This window comes from Megascapheus bottae, chromosome 20, assembly GCF_031878675.1.
Source record: "Megascapheus bottae isolate mThoBot1 chromosome 20, mThoBot2.hap1, whole genome shotgun sequence".
Taxonomy (NCBI): Eukaryota; Metazoa; Chordata; class Mammalia; order Rodentia; family Geomyidae; genus Megascapheus; species Megascapheus bottae.
This window is the reverse complement of record NC_143528.1, coordinates 8,576,127-8,598,314: the sequence shown is the minus strand read 5'-3', so window position 1 is coordinate 8,598,314 and position 22,188 is coordinate 8,576,127. Positions and strand designations below refer to the sequence as shown.

The following is a 22,188-nucleotide window of genomic DNA, read 5'->3' as shown; positions in this document are numbered from 1 at the left end:
AGGGACTGCCTGGGCCAAATAGGAAAACACTCAAAATTGCAGCAAAAATAATAGTGAAGTTATCATTTTTGTGTATTTTAATCCTTGTTTTTAACATCTTTAATTTTTTTTTTTTTTTTTGCCTGTCCTGGGCTTGAGCTCAGGGCCTGAGCACTGTCCTTGGATTTTTCTCAAGGCTAGAACTCTACCACTTGAGCCTCAGCACCATTTCAGCTTTTTTTTTTTTTTTTTTTACGTATGTGGTACTAAGGAATTGAACCCGGGTCTTCGTGCATGCTAGGCAAGCACTTTACCACTAGGCCAAACTCCCGGCCCCAACATCTTTAATTTTAAGCTTATATTAATTAATTTTTTAAGAGAGTCATTTTAGCAACTACTAAAATACAGTCCCAAGGTTCTAGTATTTGGTTCTTCTGAGCCTGTAGAAACCATGTCCAGCACATAGTAGAGTCTGAGGGATGGGGGTGGAAGGGATAGATTTAGAAAGCCTTAGAGGATACCTTAGGTAGAAAATCCTAAGAAAGTCCCATGCTGGGACTGTTGACCAAGGATGGGGGGAAAATACAGATCTGTGATCTTGGGATCACAGTGGAAGATAGAGAATGTCCTCCTGCTATGGAGAACATGATGATAAAGTTTTCTTGATGAAGAGTAAACTTTTGAGGGACATAAGAAGGGAAAGAGCAGGGGACCAAGGCAATGGTAAACTTGCCAAGAGTGGACAGGAATGTAAGAGCACAGACAGTCTCTTCTAAACCTCCCATGCCACTGATTGGGCTCCTATTTGGCTCCTATTGGGTAAAGAGCATGCTCGAATGAAAGACAACAGAGTTTCTCAGTCCTGGGTGCAATCAAAAAAGAAAGGGGGTGATATTGACCCCTGACCTCCACCTCCAACCTAGAATTCTTCTAAAGAAAGGGTAAGATAACAGAGCCTTTGCCTTTGGTTCAGTATAAGTAAATGAGACTTGGAATCTATTTCCTTCCTAACCTGAAGGGAAAGAATGGCTGAGTTTATTGGATTAGGATTTGCTCATTTCAAAACCAGAAAATTGAAGCAATAGTTGTAACTTAGCACCTAACAGAGCTCCTGACACACAGTGAGTGTTGCTGCCTGTGGCAGTAGGAGGAGAGTTATAATTATTACTGTTGTTCTCTGTAATAGATACTGTTAGCCAACGGGCAGAAAGGTTAATCGCATTAGCTTAGAAGTCAGATGACTGAGTCAAAAATCTTAGCTCTACCAGTTACCATGGCAGATTGTAGTCTCTAAGTACGGCCCATTAAAAGGTATTAGGACTCCTTGGAGAAATGGATTATTTCCTGTCTGGGTCAAAACAGATGCTAGATGAGATTAGAGCATCCTATTGTGCCCCAAATAAAATGGCTTCACTGATAAAGACTACCAAACTCAAAAAAAAAAAAAGAAAGAAACAAGAAACTCTGCATCTTCAAACTCTTTCATTCTTTCAAAATACTGAATAGCAAAGAACATTTTCAAGCTCATTCTTGGAGAACTTGTCATAAGCCAAAGATGCTATAAGAAAAATATAGGCCACCATTCCTAATGGATATTGAACAAAAATGCTCAACAAAATACTAGCAAATAGAATCCAACAGCCCATTAACATGATTATACCCCATGACTAATGTGTATTGATTCCTGGCCTGCAAGGATGGTTCAACATAAGAAAATCACCCGTAGTATATTATATTAATGGAGTGATATAGAAAACCTACATGGAAAAAAAAGAAAGAAAAAACCTCCATGATCACCTGAACAGATTCAGGAAAGACACATGTTAAGATCCAACTCCCTTTGTGATTCAAAAACAGTTCTGAACAAACTGAGAGTAAGAGGTGTATCGGTGCCATGGCAAGGATGGATCATAGACAGCAACAATAGAAGACTGAAAGCTTTACTTCTAAGATCAGGAAAAAACACAACATATTCTGTTTCCCCTATAGTACTGAGACTTCTAGCCTAGTTTGGGGTGTTTTGTTTTGGTTCAGTTTGGTTTTTTTCCAGAGGAATTAGGTAGGAAAATTTCAAATTTAAAAGAAAGAAGTTAAAGTATTTCTGCTCAAAGACGGCATAATCTTATATGTAAAACATCCAAAAGATGTTGTCCTCTTTCTCTCACTCTACCTTTCATATACACTCACACACACACACACACACACACACACACTAAAAATACATGTGTATGTGTTTAAACTATTCAATCTGTCCAATAAAAATCATAAAATACAATACCAACACTCAAACCTTGTTGTGTTAATAAAAAACAATTTCACTTACAATAAAAAAGCATATAACATGGACATAGTATGAGAAATATAAACACAACTACATAGACATAAAAACTTATGACTCTATGGACATAATGTTTTATTACATTGATTAATATGTATCTGTGATATACAAACCCTTAGCCTAATTTTGATTGTTCTAAAAATTAAGAGCCTGTGATTGTATATAGAGATTCCTTTCTTGAAGACTTGTTTCTTAAACGCATCATTTGAAATATAATGTAAAAATCAATGTTAATAAATTATTTTAAAAAAGCATATAACATTAAATTTAGTAAGCATATAACATTAAACTTAGGCAGAGATGTAAAGTATTTGTATAAATCTTTCTATAGAAAGTTGCTAAAGAAATTAAATAAGATCCAGGAGCATGACCTAGTGGTAGAGTGTTTGCCTAGCATGCATGAAGCCCTCAGTTCAATTCCACAGTACCACATACACAGAAAAAGCTGGAAGTGGTGCTGTGTTTCAAGCAGCAGAGCACTAGCCTTGAGGAAAGCCCAAGGACAGTTGCAAAGGCCCTGAAGAAGAGGAGGGAAAAAAAGGAGGAGGAGGAGGAGGAGGAGGAGGAGGAGGAGGAGGAGGAAGAGGAGGAGGAGAAGGAAAGGAGAAGGAGAAAGAAGAAGAAGAAGAAGAAGGAGGAGGAGGAGGAGGAGGGGGAGGAGGAGGAGGAGGAGGAGGGGGAGGAGGAGGAGGAAGAGGAGGGGGAGGAGGAGGAGGAGGAGGGGGAGGAGGAGGAGGAGGAAGAAGAAGAAGAAGAAGAAGAAGAAGAAGAAGAAGAAGAAGAAGAAGAAGAAGAAATTAAATAAGGCTTAAAGAAATGGAAATATAAATTCTGTGCTTATGGTCTGGATGATTTGACATTAAGATGTCATAAACTTTCCACCGTGACCATAAGATCCTTTGTAATCCCTTATAAAAAAATACTAATGTGATTGTTGTCCTTAATGTACTATGTTGTCTCTCATCTCCTTTGCTGTCCCTTGGTTATCTCATATTGGTATAGTATCTCACTTTGTTATCTGATATATTGAACTTATTTGTATTTGGATATTTGAAATTTGATAGGGAAGGGGGGAAAACCAAGACGGGAGGGGGGTGGGGGGGGAGGGAAATGGGTACCAAGACATGTGAAAGGGTATCAATGTATGTGAATTAATGCACCTTCTATCTGGCAAATATCATGTAACCCTTTTACTAATTACAATTTAAAAAATTTAAAAAAAAATACTAATGATATAATGTAATGTAATCCTAGCTACTGAGGAGGCTGAGATCTGAGGATCCCAGCTTGAAAGCAGCCAGAGAGGAAAGTCCATCAGACTCTTATCTCCAGTTATCTCCAATTAAGCACACAAAAAAGCCAGAAGTGCAGCCCTGGCTCACATCAGAAGCGTAGCTGAGTAATATTGCCTAAGAACTGCAAAAACTGAGCCAGCAGAAACAGAAAGTATTTACATTGGATTAAAGCCTGGCTGCTATTCTACAATCTCCATGTTGAAACCCGCTGGGGGAAGGCATCACACAGGATTGTCTATTCCCCAGCATTCTTCACTGAAAGACTCTTTGAAGAAGATAATCCTTCACAAAGAAGCTCCTTGCCAGAGGCAGTCAGGCTGCAGATGGACGGGTGAAAGGCACAACTGCTACAGAGACCTCAGTGGCAGCTGCCCCAGTTTACCACTGGGTTTGTTTCCAGCTAATTTTATTGGGGGTGCAGTCTTGAACTCAGGGGCCTGGGTACTGCCTCCAAACTTCTTTTGCATAAGGTTTGCAATCTATCACTTGAGCTACAGCTCTATTTCCAGCTTTTTGTTGTTGTTATTGCTGTTGTGGTGGCTCAGTGAAAATAAGACTCTTACAGACTTTCTTGACCAGGCTAGTTTCAAACCACAATCCTCAGATCTCAGCTTCCTGAGTAGCTAGGAATACAGACTATGAACCACCAGTAGCTTAGCTACTTTTAGACAAAAGTACAAAAGTAGCCAGGCACTGCGGCTCACACCCATCATCCTAGCTACTCAGGAGGCTGAGATCTGAGGATCTCAGTTCAAAGCCAGCCCAGGCACTAAAGTCTATGAGACTCTTATCTCCAATTAACCATCAGAAAACTGGAAGTGGTGCTGTGGCTCAAGGGATAGGGCAGTAGCCTTGAGCTGAAGAGCTCACGGACAGTGCTCAGGCCCAGAGTTCAAGTCCCAGGACTGACCAAAAAAAAAGTACAAAAGCAATGCAACAGAGGAAAGATGATCTTATCAACAAATGACACTGGAGAATGAGATCTTTAGGTAAAAGAAATGTATGCTTTAATCCAAATCTCATACTTTATATAAACATCCTATGAACTTATAGGCCAAGTATAAAAACTAAACACTTCTAAGGGGGAAAGAGCCTTTGTGTGATGGTTGGGTAATTCTTGCAATTTCAAATGTTTTCACTATTATTCTATTTTTAGGGTTAACTGTGATTAGTGATCTGAGATATAGCACGGTGATTGTTTAGAATACTAGGGATCATTCCCAAGACAGCAAATATAACTGAAAAACATTGTATGAATGCCCACTGCTGCACCGTCCAGCCTCCAATCTCCCATAGCCCTTTCCCTCTCATTGGGACTCCCTAGCTTTTAAAGCAGTAGACGATTGGAAACAGGCTGATGCAAAACCCTACAATGCCTCTACATGTTCAGCTGAAATGGTCTCACTCACTCATTTTAAATCATGACTAAGCATCCTGAAATAGCCATGCTGAAATCTGAGTTAGGCCCTACCTAGACCTCTTGTGCCAAAGTGTGAATGCAAGGCAGTTTGTAAATGAAAGCAGAAGTGAAAACCCAGTAAACACAGAAAAGAAACTGGTTTTCCCAGAAGATGAAATCCCCATCATCATTTGGAAGAAGATGCCATGGCACTTCCTTAGCAATAGTGCTTGGACAAGGCAGATGGTGACATTAAGCTGAAGCCAGGGTTTATCTGTCATTCTGAACATTATAAAGAATTATGCTCAAGTTACCCTGCTTAGGCTTAAATAAATGTGCGCCTTGATGATAGCACATCTGTTTACATCATGGTTGAGACTTACTTCTCATACAACAACAAAAAAATGTCAAAAGGTTCTTTTTAAAATGTCACTATTCACTGACAACATAGCTAGTCACCCAAGAGCTCTAGTTGGAGACATACAATGAAATTAATGTTTTTATTCTGGCATTGTTACAAGTTTTATTACTTAATAAATATAGTTTGTAATGCTGTAGCTGCTATCATGATTTCTCTGGTGGGTTTGGGTAAATTGAAAACCCAGGAACGACTCACCATTCTAGATACCATTAAAAGCATTCATGATTCAGCTGGGCACTAGTGACTCAAGCCTACGATTCTAGCTACTCAGGAAGCTAAGATCTGAGGATCTCAGTTCAAAGCTAGCCCAGGCAGTCCATGAAACTCTTATCTCCAATTAACCACCATAAATCCAGACACAGTGCTGTAGCAAAAAAAAAAAAAAAAGCTCAGAGCCAGCAACCAGACCCCTTCCTACCTCAAAAAATCGTGATTCATGGAAGGAGGCCAAAAATCCACCATAAACAGGAGACAGAAGAAACATTTTCCAATCTTTTCAGGAGATTTGGAAAGGTTGAAGACTTCACTGGGAGGAAGTAACTACAGTCTATTGTGTAGAAACAGCAAGAGAGCTGGAATCCATAATAGAATTGGAGACATGATAGAATTCCAAAAAACTGCTTAGGAAAATTTCACCAATGAATATTTCTTCACAAAGTAGATTTTTTTTTGAGATAGAATGTACTCCTGCTGAATAAGTTACAAACTTCATTGAAGCAACACCAAGTATTCTCACATAAAATTAGGATTGATTCATGTTAAAAGAAGTTCTCCTGTGGGAAAAATGTATCAAATAGCGTTGCAAGGTACAGAGAAATCTTTATATGAGAGGAAGAATTAGTCAATGGAACAAACATCACAGCCCCTTTGATCCTCAACAACCAGAGAACGCTTATCAGTTTGCAGTCATCATCATCACTGAGGTCAGACTTCCAGTGACGTCTTACTGAAGACTCAAATAATTGTGAACATTTTAGCAATAAAGTATTTTTAAATTAAAGTATAACTGCTGACTTTTTGCCTTGTTTCCTACTAAATAGACTACAGTATTACATAAACACAACTTTTACATGGACTGGAAAACTAAAAACTTTATATGGGTCATTCTATTGCAATATTTGTTTTATTGCTTTGATCTGAAGCCAAACCCACAATATGTCCCAAGTTTTGTCTACATAATGTCTTACTAATCATGAATATGCTCAAAACAGGTACCAGTAATTACCGCTTTATTATACCAATGAGTAAACCAAAGAAGTAAAAAAAAGCCAGCCAGACCCTGCCATCTGATTTCTCCATTTTATCTAGTCTATCTCCATGCTCTCAGATGTAATTCACATATTTCAAAATCAGTAAGTTTTTCTTTTAAAGGATGAGAGGATTTTTTCTTGTGCATTTATTTCTCACAAACTTATTAATGCTGAAGGTATCCTAAGAAAGTGGTCGTCATGTCCAGCTCCAACCTTTGAAGCAGAAATCCTTTCACATTCGCTAGTCAGGCTAAAGAATTCTAAAGATGCCTTGCCTTACATTTATAAGCACTTATGTTCTTTCAGATTGTATGAAGTAATAATCACCCTTCTTCCTGTGCAAATCATCATCCCAACAGACTGAATTAAAGAAGTCTTTCTGGGCTTCCAGAATTAACAGCTTCCATTTTCTTTCCTATAAGATTCCTTTGCTCTATTAGTATCAAAGAGATCACTTAGAATGAGGAAATGGAGTCAAATTAAAACATACACTTTTGATGTGTTCACATTTTCCAAAGAAGGAAAGAAGCCAGCTTCTTAAATCCTTCATCACAGAAAACAAGCTGCACTCCGGGATTTGAAATCACTCCTGACTACTTTGGTCTACGTGCCTTGAGTCCTGAGGATCTGAAACCTTGCTGTGCAGTCCCTGGATAACTGCCTATCAATGGCTAATGAATACCCACAGTTTGAGAACCAGACTGTCTGAGCAGGCCTGACACTTGATCTGTGCAGTGAAACTCCAGCTAACAGCTCACCGTGTGCCCTCTGAAAGCTTTCAGTGGCCTTTTGCAGCCGCTAGTTCCTACCTTATCAGCAGGCACCAAAAGCTTCAAATTACAGCAGCTAATTGGATAAAAACGGAAATGCATCCTCCTAATGGAATGAGAGCTTAATGCCTGGATTTTTTTTCCCCTTCACTTTCAGGCACAAAACAAAAATACAGATGAAGGTTGTGATGCAGAAAAAGTAAATTAGCTAATTCTATGGCTATGAGGTGTGTGTGTATGGCTAAAACGTAAGATGTATTAGAGACTCAGACACATAATGAAAGAAGAGAAAACAACCCAAGACAGAGACTGCCAAATCACCCAGGAGACAACAGCAAATCCCTTGCTCAGTATAAGTTAGCAATGTACTTTTCCTCCACAAACGGATACATTGCTTTGTACTTAAATATAATTTCATTTATAAAATTTGCATAACTGACTCTGTATGTGGTCTCAGGAATAAATAGAGCAGAATAATAAGAGTCATCAAAGTAAAGTCATCAATGTGAAATCTTATAATAGGATAGGGATATACTGTACAGCCAACAGAACATATTTTATGAGCAGTCTGTTGCTCCAGTAGATTTCTTATAGAGTAATAGAGTTTGTATTACATTTGCACTTGATTCAGGAGAGCAGGCTTTCATTACATCAACCTGTTTTATCTAAAGAGATGAAATTAAAAATGCACATGGAGTAATTGCATCTTTTATCAAATTACCCTGAAGAGCAATATTACCATTGGGTGATTGAGACATTTAAATTCAAAGAAGTTAGAAAGTGAAGATAAACTGGATTTATGTTGTTTAAAAGACAGGTCTGAGGCTGGGTGCTAGTGGTTGATGCCTCCTGAGGGAGGCTGAGACTTGAGGATCATGATTCAAAGCCAGCTGGGGCAGGAAAATCAGCAAGACTCTTGCCTCCAATTAACTAATGAAAAGCCAGAAGTAGAGTCATGGCTTAAATGGTAAAGAGCCATCCTTGAGTGGAAAAGCTAAAAGACAGCGCCCAGGCTCTGAGTTCAAGCCCCCAAAAAAGGAAGGAAGGAAGGGAGAGAGGGAGGGAGGGAGGGAAGGATGGTAGAAGACAGATCTAAGAACAAAGCCATGGGTGATTTTCTTCTGATAATCACCATGTGAGATATACTTGAGTATGATTTTACCCCTTGTTTGTTGTGTGCCAGTCTTGGACACTGTCCTTGACCTTTATTTACTCACAGCTAACTCTATGCCACTTGAGCCACAGCCTTTTTAGAAGTTTCAGAGAAAAACATGCAACCCTACCAGGATCTTTGCCATCAACACTGTGATTAGCCACTTCACTTCCCCTCACAAAAGAGCTCATGAAAGCATGTACCATATAGAAATACTACCTATGCTTGCGGTTAATTTCAAATGAAAAGATGTCGAATGTTCAAATACATCCAGAGATATACAAGTACATTTTCATTTGCTCATGAGCAAGTTTTTAACTAAGGGAGAACATACTACTTAAAATAAATCTTTAACCTCAATAATAGAAACACAGGGGCTGAGAGGGCCTAATACTTGCCTAGCATGCACATAGCCCTAGGTTTGATTCCTGGGTACCACATACACAGAAAAAGCTGGAAGTTGTGCTGCAGCTCAAGTGGTAGAGCATTTGCTTTGAGAAAGCTCAAGAACAGTGACCAGGCCCTGACTTCAAGCCCCAGGACTAGAAAATAGTAGTGGTAATAATAATAGTAATAATAATAATAACAGAGTTCATACTTTACTGATTGATTCTTCCAGACACTCTGTTAGGGTCTACAGTTGTATAACAGAAATGATTTAATTGAATCTTTAAAGAATTCAGCCTTCATGAGACAAACATGTAAACAGATTGTGAAAATTAATAGTAACTCCTTTTATGCTGGAGTAGTTTTTTTTTTCCATTTCACCTTTCCTCTCCTGGTGCCAGGTGCATACCAGACTAAGAAGGTAACATAAAACAGATGGAATTTTAGCAAGATAATCTATAGTACCAATATGTACTGCCGATACCATCTAATCAAGCACACTGGGGACAATGAGCTTACTGTCCCAGAACCCATGGAAGGAAGTAGAAAAGGATAAATGAAGAAAATGTGGCAACAGAAAGTAACTCCAAGCATTTTGACCCCTCATTTAAACTCAGAGTTAGCATACAGAGTTTCAACCAGAAGTCAGAGTATTGTGTCTGTCTATGTTCCTTATAGATGTGTGAATATGCACATGTGAACTTGCCAAACTAGCTATAAGATCATTTGAGGAATGGGCTACCCTATTCCCTTCTTTTCTATACAGAAGTGAAACTTTTTAAATACAGTATAGAAAGAAAGAACCAAAGAAAGAAAAAAAGAGAGAAGGACTAACACCCTCTTAGAATAACAGGGCAGAATTCACTAAGGAAATAAGTCTGAGAAAAATAGAACTGGGTCTTGAAGAACATTGAAATCATCAACCTGATAGTCTAGGCAGAGAAATTAAACATGGCACACAAAGATAAAGACAGGCAACATGTGATCAGTTTGTATAACCAGAGTAGGGAATGAGCCTGGAAAGGCCGCCAAGAGCTATAGAAGAACAAAAAGAAAATCTCCATGTTAAAGATGCTGAGAGAGCCAGGCTCATGCATGTAATCCTAGCTACTGTGGAGGCTGAGATCTGAGGATCAAGGTTCAAAGCCAGCATGGGCACAAAAGGAGTTGAGACTCTTATCTCCAATTAACCTCCAGAAAACAGAAAGTTAGGCTTGGTGGATGGGGTGGTAGCCTTGAGCTGAAGAGCTCAGGGACAGCACCCAGGCTGAGTTCAAACCCCATGATCCACAAAAAAAAAAAAAAGGCTGAGTGGCTCTTAAGCACTAAGTAAGGAAGTTTTGGATTTAGTAGAGAAAGGTTTTTGTTGAGGAAAAGGGTCTTAAAGTCAACAGAATAAGCTGAGCCCTGTAAACAGGAGCTATTAGAAGCCATTCTTTCCATCTTCTTTCTTTTGTTGAAATTTACATGGCCTAAAAATATTATTTTGATAGTAACACAGATGCAGATAGTAACAGTGAAAAACACACAGAGCTCACAGATTCTTAACTCAGAGCCTTTTTTTTACTTGCTTCAGAAATTAGAAGACAGTATAGAACACCCTGTATTCTGTAGTAACTCTCTCCATTCCGCTTTCTCCTCTACCTTTCCAACGCTCCGTGTGTTCGATTTTTCCAGAAGAAGATTATCGACTGGGATAGACTCATACGGAAAAAGGAGGTAGGGAAGGAATATGGTATCATATACAGATGTACAATGTTGGGATTAGGCAGGTTTATAGACAAAGACTGTAATTTCTATTTTGCTAAATTCAAGGATCCTATGATGAATCAAAATCAGGTTCCCAGTAGATAGCTGCTTAGATCAAGATTTAAAGCATAAGATAAAGAGAAAGCATGGCTGGTGTCAGCCTTTGCCAGGGGCCAGTATCTTGGAATATTAATTATAAAGGGGAACCAAAGGATTCACTGATGGGAATAAATGCCCTTAATCCTGACTACAGTGGTAGATTAACATCTGCATACATTTGAAAGAACTCAATGAATCTGAAACGGATGAGTAGTGATTCATATCATTGGAGTGCAGAGAATTTCATATTTTAAAAATTTTAATTGTATTTTATTGTCGGGTAATGTATAGAGAGGTTACAGTTACATTCATCAGGTAGTGATGAATTTCATATTTTTAAGTGTTTTAACACTTAGCATTCTGATGAGAGTCAAAAGTATAAAACAAGCAAGCAAGATGAGAATGGTTATAAAAATGAGATCAGAGACAAGAGGTGGAACTGTTATCTACTAGGCAGGAGATGAAAACTAGGCAATTCACTAACCAGTGTTTAGTCATGTTAGGTCTACATTATTTCTATGTTCTTTGGGGATGATATATATATATATACATATATGTGTACATATATTTCCATTTTTAATATGAAAAACTGGGGTTCATAATGAGGTTTAGTGTTTTATTCACACTCACAAAGGTAGTCAGTGACAAAGAAATTGCAGATACAAGCCAGGATTCCTAGACCTGGGATGGTTCCCATTCATGGATTTCATTTAAATCATACTCTATGCCTCCAAAAATAGTTCTATTTGTGACTACTGACATTGAGTCACATGTATTCATTATTGTTTTCTGTATACAGTGCTTATAAAATAGCCATATGACACTATGAGCTTATAAAAAGGCTGTAAGATGCAAAACTACAAGAAAAGAGGGAGGTATGTCCGGCTTCGACTATCTGAGATTTTCAAGTTTGAATGAAACAAGATCTGCATGACTGAGCCCAAGAATGACTGATGAATGAGGGGACCACTTTCCTGTCACAGAAACAAATACCTACACAGCAGGATGTTCTCCCCTGCCCCCTTTGATAGTTCTCTACATATTGCATAGAAACTATCTGACAAATCAAATAAGTGAGCATGCTCACATATCAATGAAATTTACAATCTTATAATTTACCAAGCTAAGAATCACATTAACTTTTTTTAATGAACTCACCAAAGTATGAAAGGAGAAGTAAATGTTGACTTCATCCATAAATATCTAACAGATGGGACAAACATCTAGGAAGAGGAAACAGAGAAAAATATGGTTGCCATGGTTTTCTTTGAGATGCAGTAAACATGGGGACCCAACTGGACAAATGAAATCCCCCTGTGGGAAAAGCCACATGCTCCTTTTTTTCTTCAATAATTGCTTTGGTTCTACATTTCTTTGGATGACTGGAAGCAGTGGGAGATGAGAGAGTACATACTGTCACTGGCTATTCTCAAATTAGATTTGTCCAATTCTTCTATGTAACCGACATCAAATGATCTCTGGCCATTTCCAATTAATCAAGTACCCAGGAGGCAATGTCTAGAGGAAATCTGGGACACATGTAAGCAGGGAAAATGGTGGGCAGGACCTTTGCATTTCCACTGGGAAACAGTAAGCCCACATAAGGGCATTTGAAAAGATTGGTAAACCTTGGTCGTCAGTAAGAGTCAGGCTCTCAGACCTGAATAACACTTTCCTGTCTTCTCCAAATTCATCCAAACCACCACATTCCAGGTAATAGGTGAAGATTATAATAGCTTGATCTATCTGCATGGTCAAATGTTTCCCTGTAATTTATTTGGATGGTGTTCGGAAAGTAGGGGTGAGAGCAGAGAGAGGTCCCTTCAGAAGTTGGTTGAAACCTAACTCCTTGAAGACTGCATCTAAATGATGTCAAACAGGCAAGCATTGGAAACATCATTTGGCTGAACTTGAATGTTTTGTCTGGAAGCTCTGATCAAGTTGACACAGACTAAAAGTCTTTTCCAAGGTCATCCCAGAGGCTGCCAGCGCTGAGATCACTGTTTAATCCCTGGTTCTACAGTTTTGCCGTCGCCAAAACAGATTGTTTTTAGTCAGAACAAGATGAAGGATTGTTCTTTGTTTTCTATACCCTCCACAAAAGATGCCTCAGCAGGGGCATATGGGGAAGGAGGAGGGGAGAATCCAAACCACACAGCTGTTTGGGCATGATGGGTGGGGAGCCTGAGGGCACTTGAGCCAGCTGCACACACAGTGAGGAAGGGTGGCTTCACCTTGGCTCAGTCACATGTCTCTAGAAGCCAAAAAAGTCACTGAGTTAATTTTTAAGTTGCTGAAATATATCTCTCTCTTGAGTATATCCCCAAAGCCCAATGCCTGCAACATCATATTTCCTGTTTGGGGATTTCCTGAAACTGAAGCACAGACTTTGGCCTCTGTAAAGAAATCCATAGAAAGCTTTTTTTTTTTTTCTGTGAGCCTATGATTGTATGTGCCAGCTTGCCTGCACAATCTGCCTCACATAACAATGTATCTCCTCCCAAAGTGCCATTTAACCTTCTTCGTTTGTTAGCCATACCTGTTTGTCTCACATGATGTCATTCCCATAAGTTTTCTGAAAAATTGAAAGCCTCTTCTCATAGTACAGAAGGTTCAGTTTACAATTTTTATTATGTTTTTAACCCCTTTGTAAAAAGTGGTTACCATTTAGCAAACCAGTTAATGATGTGAAAGAAGTTTGAATTTTGATTTCTTCCCATATTTAGGGATACTCAATATGATAGTGTCAGAGGAATGGGGAGAGAGAAGCAAGGAGTCACAGCTCCCAGACAGCCAATCACCGACAAAGACAACCAACTGGGACTCTGCAGTGTGCTCTGATGGCTAATTAAGAGATTTAATAGGACAGGTATGTTAAATGCATTTTCAACATACAGCATTCCCAAATTATGATAGGGTTATACAACCATATTCTAAGTCAAGGGGAATCTTGAAAATGAGGTCTTAAAACTAGAGGTGTGACTTATAAGTAGAAAAGGCCGAGTGAGAGCTCAAGGCACTGAGTTCAAGTCCGTACCAAGACAAAGATAAGGGAGGGGGAAGAAGGGGGAGGGGGAGAGAGAGAATCCACAATTAAACCACTTAGTGAAAGAAACAAAGTCTATCTGGAGAAACTGGTTGTACAAAAGATGGGGCAGATTGAATTTCAGAGAGTATATCAAGACTCTCCAGAGAAACAGAACAAGGGGCAGAAATAAATGTTATTACTATAAGAATACAAAATATCACAGACCCAGGTAAGACTTAAGTGGGAATTTGCTCAGAATATTAGAAAGAACAAGAAGTCCCACTGATCTTCCATCTGTGGTCATCATTCCTGGCCCAAGATTAAAGGACTGCAATGGTGGGGAATTCCCAGTCTTATACCAAAGACCCAAGAACCAGAGATATGAATGTATATAGGCAAGAGAAGATGTGTGCCTCAGATCATCAAGAAAGAATTCACTTCTGCTTAGTCTTTTCATTCAGTTCTGACTCTCAGTAGATGAGGTGATGCCTAGCCACATTGGCCAGCTTGAACTTATTTGAAACATTGATCAGCACCTTGATTCAAACGCTAATCTCATCTGGAAACATTCTTTCACACACCCGATAGCTCAGTCAAATTGATATATAGAATTAAGTGTCATATATTACCAGCAGTTTGGGTACAGAAATTTGAATGTGCTGTTCACTAGTTGTATAACATTGGATATGCTCTGCCTCATCATCTTAGAAAATAAAATCCCTTTTAATATGAACACTCGTCTTTCCTGTCTCAAAAATAATGATTCTCTTTTCTAACTATTCTGATAAATCTAAGAAGCTAAGGTATTAAATTTTGGAGCCACTCTGTTGGTAACAACAACAGTAAGAACAACAACACAGATACACACAAACACACATACACACACACACACACACACACAACACCATCACCACCACCACCACCACCATCACCACCACTATCACCAATTTTAGAGCAGCAAAGGTTTATTAAAATGCCATTAAGGAAAACTGGGCAGCTAGTTGAGAGAGTACAGATTTCCCAGGCAGGATTGCAAGGGTTGTTATAACTTGTTTGTCTTGGGCTCCTTAAAAATATTTGATTGGCGATTTCTCTTTCAGAGGCCTTGTTGATTTATTGTTCCTTTCAAAGTATGGTTTGACTTTCTTGCTTTCTTGCTTTCTTGGTGTGTTCGATTTTTTTTTTTTTTGGCCAGTCGTGGGCTTGAGCTCAGGGCCTGAGCACTGTCCTTGGACTTTCTCAAGGCTAGCACTCTACCACTTGAGCCTCAGCACCACGTCTGGCTTTTTTCTAGGTATGTGGTACCGAGGAATCGAACCCTGGTCTTCATGCATGCTAGGCAAGCACTTTAACCACTAGGCCAAACTCCCGGCCCCCATGGTGTGTTCAATTCTTATTTCCTAATTCCATTGCTTGAATTTTATGTGCTGTAAGATCATTTTCTATACTTGGCTGTCACTTCCTCATTTATACTTGGCATTTAGTACTTTCTTTCCATCATGCCTCCCTAAAGTGAACTTTCCTCCACATAGGAGACTATTAGTTTTTGGTTATCATTGCATGACAGAAAAAATTGGGGGGAAAGAATATGTTTGTCCTAGAAGGCCCCATTCTCGACTACCATCATCTTTTGTCTTTTTATACACCTTCTTAGTTTTCTTTCTTCAGGATTCTTTTTACTCTAAGTTCTTGTATGTCATAGAATGAATCTGACCTGTTCCTAAAAGGCCCTACGTGAAAAACTCCAGTCCCCAACTGGTGGCATTATTGGGAGGTGGTGGTGTTAATAAAAGGTTTAGGAGTGTTATCAGGACTGAATTTGTTAAAGGAGGTGCACAGTTTTGTTTCAATTTGTGCTCCCTACCACAATGGGCCCAGAATACCATAGACTGAAACCATAAGCCAACACAGATCTTTCCTCCTTTGAAGTTGATTGTTGCAGGCATATTGTCATGGAGACACAACACATTGTTCAATCTCAAACTCTACTCACAATTTCTCCCTCTCCTGCCACCATACCCACACCACTACATAAAACTTCCCCATAACAGGTATAGATGCCAGTCAATGGAGTGTGCCAACTGCATGCTATCCTAAGATAATCAAGGTGATAGTGTTGTTCTTCCGAGGGTCTGTTTTTGCTATTGTCACAAGGTGTTTACTCTTTGATCCTATTCTTTCTGAAGTTGCAATGTGAGTGTGGAGGAGAAGAAAAAGGTTGAAATTGCAGAGAGAGACAAAATGGAGTCTGGTCATCCAGGGTCCATGGTATTCCTTTGTAACATACTATAGTTTTTAAATTATTTCAAAATAAAATGGTATGTGGAGGGAAAAAAAAAGCTAGAAAAGCTAGAGAAAGGAACTCTACATCCCCCATTATTTTCCTCCCAAGAAAGAATTGAATACCCACACTACTCAAATTTCCAGTCTTCCTCATAATTAGTATAAATATGGCTTGTCTTTTCAGAAAACATACTGAAATGAAATCCCTAATGTGAGATATTAAGAGGGTGGAAACTTTATGGTTTTAAATCATGGGGCCTTAGGAGAGGTGAGCAGAATTAGATTACTGTCATTGGGTAGAGCCCAAAGATTGGACACTGATGGCTTTATAAGAAGAGGGAGAGAGAGCAGAGGGCACTCTTAGATTCTCTGTCATTCATGTGTGGTACCCTGGTCACCTGGGGACTCTGCCAGTAAGAAAATCATGACCAAATGCAAACTCTCAACTTTAGGCCAGAGCTATGAGCCAACATAATCCTGTTTCTTTAAAGCTTTCCATTCGTGGTATCCTGTTAGCAACAGAAAACAGGCTTGTACAACTTTTTCAAATGAAGATGTTTAGCAAAAGTGCTATCCTTTGCACATACAAAAAATTACTCTCTCTAGAATAAAGGGAGCCCCAGAGCCTCCAACCACAAGTAAGAGAATGGCTTACAAGGTTCTTGATGGAGCACAGATCACTGCCATCTACAACTCTTAGGTACCTCCACCACTAACAGATGCACCTACTGAAATACCTATCACAATTACATTGCTCAAGTTACAAAATAGTAAATTAAGCAAGGCACCAAGTAGTTCATAGCTATAATACCAGCTACTCAAGAGGCTTAGTGAGATCTGAGGATTGAAATTTCCAGTCAGCCAGGAGGAAAGTCTATGAGACTCTTATCTCCAATTAACCACCAAAAAGCTAAAATGGCTCAAGTGGTAAAGTGCTAGCCTTGAGCAAAAAGCTCAGGTACAGCATCAAAGCCCTGAGTTCAAGCCCCCAGATGCACACATGCACACACACACACACACACACACACACACACACACACACACACACTCCACATTCACAGTGTTAAAATTTCATCTAACCATAGTTGATATTTGTATTACAAATATAAAAATAAACCAAAACTACCTATCTCTAATGATTACTGTGACAATTGTCATTTACATGACAGAATTTAGCACAGTACCTGGCATATGGCACTGACTTGACTTTCAGTCACCTGCTCCTTACCCAAGTACCCCATCTTCAGAGACTTTCTGAAAACACTGTTCTCCCCAAGACCCCCTAAACCTTCTAATGCCTCATTCTCAGTTTATACCTATTGTTCTGGCTTAATAAACCTCATCCCTTTCACCCTCAGTGTCCCAATTTGGTTAATTCTGTCATCATCTTCCCTATTGTCACGGTCTTTCCAGAGACCATTTCCCACTGAAATGAGTACCAGTGATTACCACCAGCCTGCCTGGGGTGACAGCAAAAACCAGTACAGGACTGTAGGTGGGTAACACAGAAAATGTTATTCATTTCATTGTTTCTGTTCTACTGTATATCTTCCAGGCTAACCCTAGGCTGGAAATAGACTTAAGACCTTGGAAATAGGAAGCAGACAACATCTGTGATTAGCTTTGGTATTTTAAGAAGCCTGTGTAAATGATCCAACTTCTCTCTGACCAGTGGATTCTTTCAATAGAGAAATTAATAGTGTGTTAACTGTTCAGACAGTGACTGAATGTATCCTGTAAGATGAATCTCTTCACCCCGTTTGAGGTGCTGTGGCTAAGTAAATATTGACTCACCCTGGCCTCTCTATTTCAGGGGAACAGATGTAGACTGAATAAAGACCTGCTTGCCCCTCTGGGCTCACCATTAATATTTCCATCCTTGAGCCAGATTTCTTGTCAGAAATCACCCATTGTTGTTGGAAGAAATGCTCCCTTCTCCCAGGCAACAGGAGTAAACACTGGAGTAAAGAACAAAATTAACAGAGAAAGCATTTGTTTCTTGATTTACCAACTTTCTGCACTTTAAACCTCCTCAAAGTGCTTTACATCTTACGAGGGCATTTACATTTTTTATTCCCTACTAGAATTAGAATTTTTATGGTAGCAGGTTTTGTCAGTTCCATTGACTGCTATATTTCTGTAAACCAAAATCATTTGGGGTACATAGTAAATAACCAATATTATTGGTATGTATTATAATAATCAGTATGTATTAGATATTGTAATAAATTCTAGACTACTCGATCCATAATGATATCTCCTTACATTTTTTGTTTGTTTTTGGTTTTTAGTGCCAGTCCTGGGACTAGTGCCAGTCAGGACCTGAGCACTGTCCCTGAGCTTCTTTTTTGTTTCTCAAGGATAGCACTCTATCATTTGAACCTCAGCTTTACTTCTAGCTATTTGGTGGTTAATTATGGAGCTCATGGACTTTCCTGCTCAGAATAGCTTCAAACCGTGACCCTCAGATCTCAGTCTCTTGAGCAGCCTGGATTCCAGGTGTAAGCCACCAGTGCTCTGTACCCTACAGTTTAAATATTTTTCCTATTCCTTAACTCATGATTTTCTTATTTCTCAATTAAAAGGCCATAATGTCCCTTAACCTTCATTGCTATCTTTCATGATCACTTACACTAACTTTTAAATGATCAATATTGTTGAAAACCTCACATCTGAAGTTCTTCAACTCTAAGAGTTTAAGTTATCCCTGTTCATTTAAGTGCTGGGAATTGAACTTAGAGCCTCAAGCTCACTTAGCTTGCTTGCTCAAGGTTGGGCACACTGACATCTGAGCCACATCTCCAGCTTGACTTGTAATTAGAAATGGAGTCTTGAGAACTTTTCTGCCAGGCTAACTTCAAACCAACATCCTAAAGAGGGCTTCTGAATAGCTAGGATTACAGACATGAGCCAGTTACATCCAGCTAAATTGTTTTCTTTCTGATATACACTGATATCTCTTCCTTCCTTAGAATAGTCATAAATAAATTAATAAATGAATAAATAAATAACAACCCTACAATTCATCATTCTCCCTACCCCTTTCCTACATAAGTGGGGGCCAAGCTGCTGCCATGCACCTCCACCATGCATGATGGAACACACGCAGTTCAGAATAATAAAAGCTTTTTCCTTCCTGCCTGAATCCCACATGGTGTTCTCTTTTGTCAGCCTACCTTCATTTAAACCTGGATAGGTGGATTCAGAGTCCAGAGTGCTAACCATTACACCATGGGGTCTCCAGAACGGCCTTTTGGGGGTAGACCTTACAATCATCTCTGCCCAATCTATTGAGAGGACAAGAATCTTACAGAACTACTTCCGTCCCTGTTATCATCAACACTACTGCTGTTGTCAAATGTGGCTGAGCCCACATAATCGATGGGACAACATTTTGTAGCCGAAAAGTTCACTATGATGTAAAAGTTAGCTCTTGTCCTACGTAGTCTTACATTCCATCAATATGGGAAGCAAGAAAGGGCTGGGCATCCAATTTTCCTTCTTTCCTTGCTTTGTTATAGAGTAAAGAGGATCACCACTTCAGACGTGGTCATTTTTCTTTTTCTTGATATAGGCACCCTTAATAGGATGGTCCCAAAATTCAAGAATGGGAAACAGAAAAGTCCGGATTATATGCTCAAATTATAATTTTACCAGTGTACTAGATTCATTCAGGTTTGAGGAGCTAGTTGTTACTATGCTACTAGCAGCAGTATGCAAAACCCCATTAGAAAGCCCATAGAAGTCGGGTTTGGAGGTGAGATTCAATTGGTGGAGTGCTAGTAATAATAAACATCAGGTACCAATTTCAAGCCCTGATCCCTGATGAAAAAAAATTTTTTTAAATCCAATAAAAGGGGAGGAAGTCAAAGAATACTCCGAACAACCCCTAGTTTTAACATCATCATCAATTCACACAGCCCTACATACAACCCTTCACACCCCTCTCATGTATTATTCATATCAACTAAGGTAACTAGCATATTGACTAATTATGCATGAAATAAAAGAGTATTACCTCTGGCATCACCATTAATCATTCTTTCTGGACCTTTTTCAAAGCTTCAAAACACAAAAGGGTAGTGACTACAGATTGTTTCAACTACTACAGCTAATTTATATTAAGCTAAGTATGAATGTTAGCTTATTGAGTCATCACAACAATATCCAAAGGAGGATGGATATCACACTATTCCTACTTTACATATGAGCAAAGTAAAGCTTTAGAAAAGCCAAATAATTTGATCAAGATAATAATACGTATAGGTTGTAAAGTAGCAACTAAGATCATCATTATTTTAGAGTCATAGTTCATAATTCTATGTTCCCTCTGAGTTTCTCAAGCATTTTTAAAATTTCTCTAGTCAAAAGAAAGAAAGACATATCCTGATAATAGAAGTATAAGCAGTGAAGATGCTATCTATCACTAACAAAAGTTAAAACAGAAAAAAATCCTAATGAAAGAATAAGGAATGTTTTAATGAAATACTCAAGATTGCAGGATGTGGTGGCTCATGCCTGTAATCCTAGCTACTCAGGAGGCTGAGGTCTGAGGACCAAGGTTCAAAGCCAGCTCTGGCAACAGAAGGACCTGAGACTCTTATATCCAATTAACCTCTAGAAAACAGGAAGTGGAGACACATGAAGTAATGCTCCACATTTCTGGCCATAAAAGAAATGTAAAGCAACTCTGAGATTCTACCTCACTCCAGTTAGAATGGCCATTATCAAGAAATCTAATAATAACAGATGCTGGAGGGGATGTGGACAGGAGGGATCACTACTACACTGTTGGTGGGAGTGTAGACTTGTTCAACCACTATGGAAAGCAGTATGGCAGTTCCTCAAAAGACTAAACATAGAGCTCCCCTATGACCGAGCAATTCCACTATTTGGCATTTACCCAATCGTCCAGAAACAAGGACAGACTAAATCCACTAACACAAAATGTTCACTGCAGCACTACTTACCATAGCAAAGATATGGAACCAACCCAGATGCCCTTCAGTTGATGAGTGGATCAACAAGATGCGGTATTTACTGCCATCAGAAAGAATGACATCGCCCCATTTGTAAGGAAATGGAATGATTTGGAAAAGTTCATATTAAATGAAGTAAGTCAGACTCAAAGGAACATAGGCTCAATGGTTTCCCTCATTTGTCCTAATTAGTATAAACCTTGGGTTCTCCTAGCAGAGATTTGCAATAGGGCAAAACCTAGATACATAAGGCCATATTGGATGAGGCTAATAGAAAAGGCCTCCAGGATATGGAAACAAGAGCCATATAATGTGTGATTGTTGTTCTTAATGTACTATGTTATTTCTCATCTCTTTTGATGTCCCTTGGTTGTCCCATATGGTTACAGTATCTTGTCTTATTATTTGGTATATTGTATATATGTTTATTTGGTTATTTGAAATAGGATAGGGAAGGGGGAGAAACAAGATGAGGGGAAGGGTGGGGGGAGGGAAATGGGGACCATGACATGAGAAAGGGTATCAATGTATGTGAAGTAATGCACCTTCTATCTGGCAAATATAATGTAACCCTTCTATTAATTACAATAAAATTTAAAAATAATTTTAAAAAGAAGGAAAAAAAGAAATCAGGAAGTGGAGCTTGGCTCACGGGTAGGTGGTAGCTTTGAGTTGAAGAACTCAGGGACAGTGCCAGGCCAAGTTCAAGCCCCATGACCTATCAAAAAAAAAAAAAAAGAAAAATACTCAAGATTTTGAAAGTATTTGAAATACAAACTAATTGTCATTTTTCTCAGCCTGTGAACTTCCATACCATGTGCTGTGTAGATTCCAAGAAAAATACATGTCATGACTTACATAGAATTCTATCTGTCTTGTTTTAGGGTAATTGACATCATTCCCTGTAACTGTTTCCACAGACTAAATGCTTATGTTCTATACACACACACACTCACACACACTTAATACATTAAAATGCTAACCCAAAATGTGATGGCACTCAGAGTCAGGGCCGTTGGAAAATGAGTGTATCGGGAGGACGAGCCCTCATTAACTAA

At 39.0% G+C, this 22,188-nt stretch overlaps 1 long non-coding RNA gene across 1 annotated transcript in view; it reads right to left on the bottom strand.

Moving 5' to 3' along the window:
- The window catches only part of LOC150049142 (uncharacterized), a 64,361-nt gene extending 42,511 nt beyond the window's left edge, over positions 1–21,850 (bottom strand). Inside the window, exons 1-2 of the long non-coding RNA XR_016538965.1 lie at positions 21,783–21,850; positions 11,999–12,063 (exon numbers count right to left, since the gene is read on the bottom strand). This is a non-coding gene — a long non-coding RNA (uncharacterized LOC150049142). The remainder of the gene's footprint in view (positions 1–11,998; positions 12,064–21,782) is intronic.
- Positions 21,851–22,188: the final 338 nt, after the last annotated feature.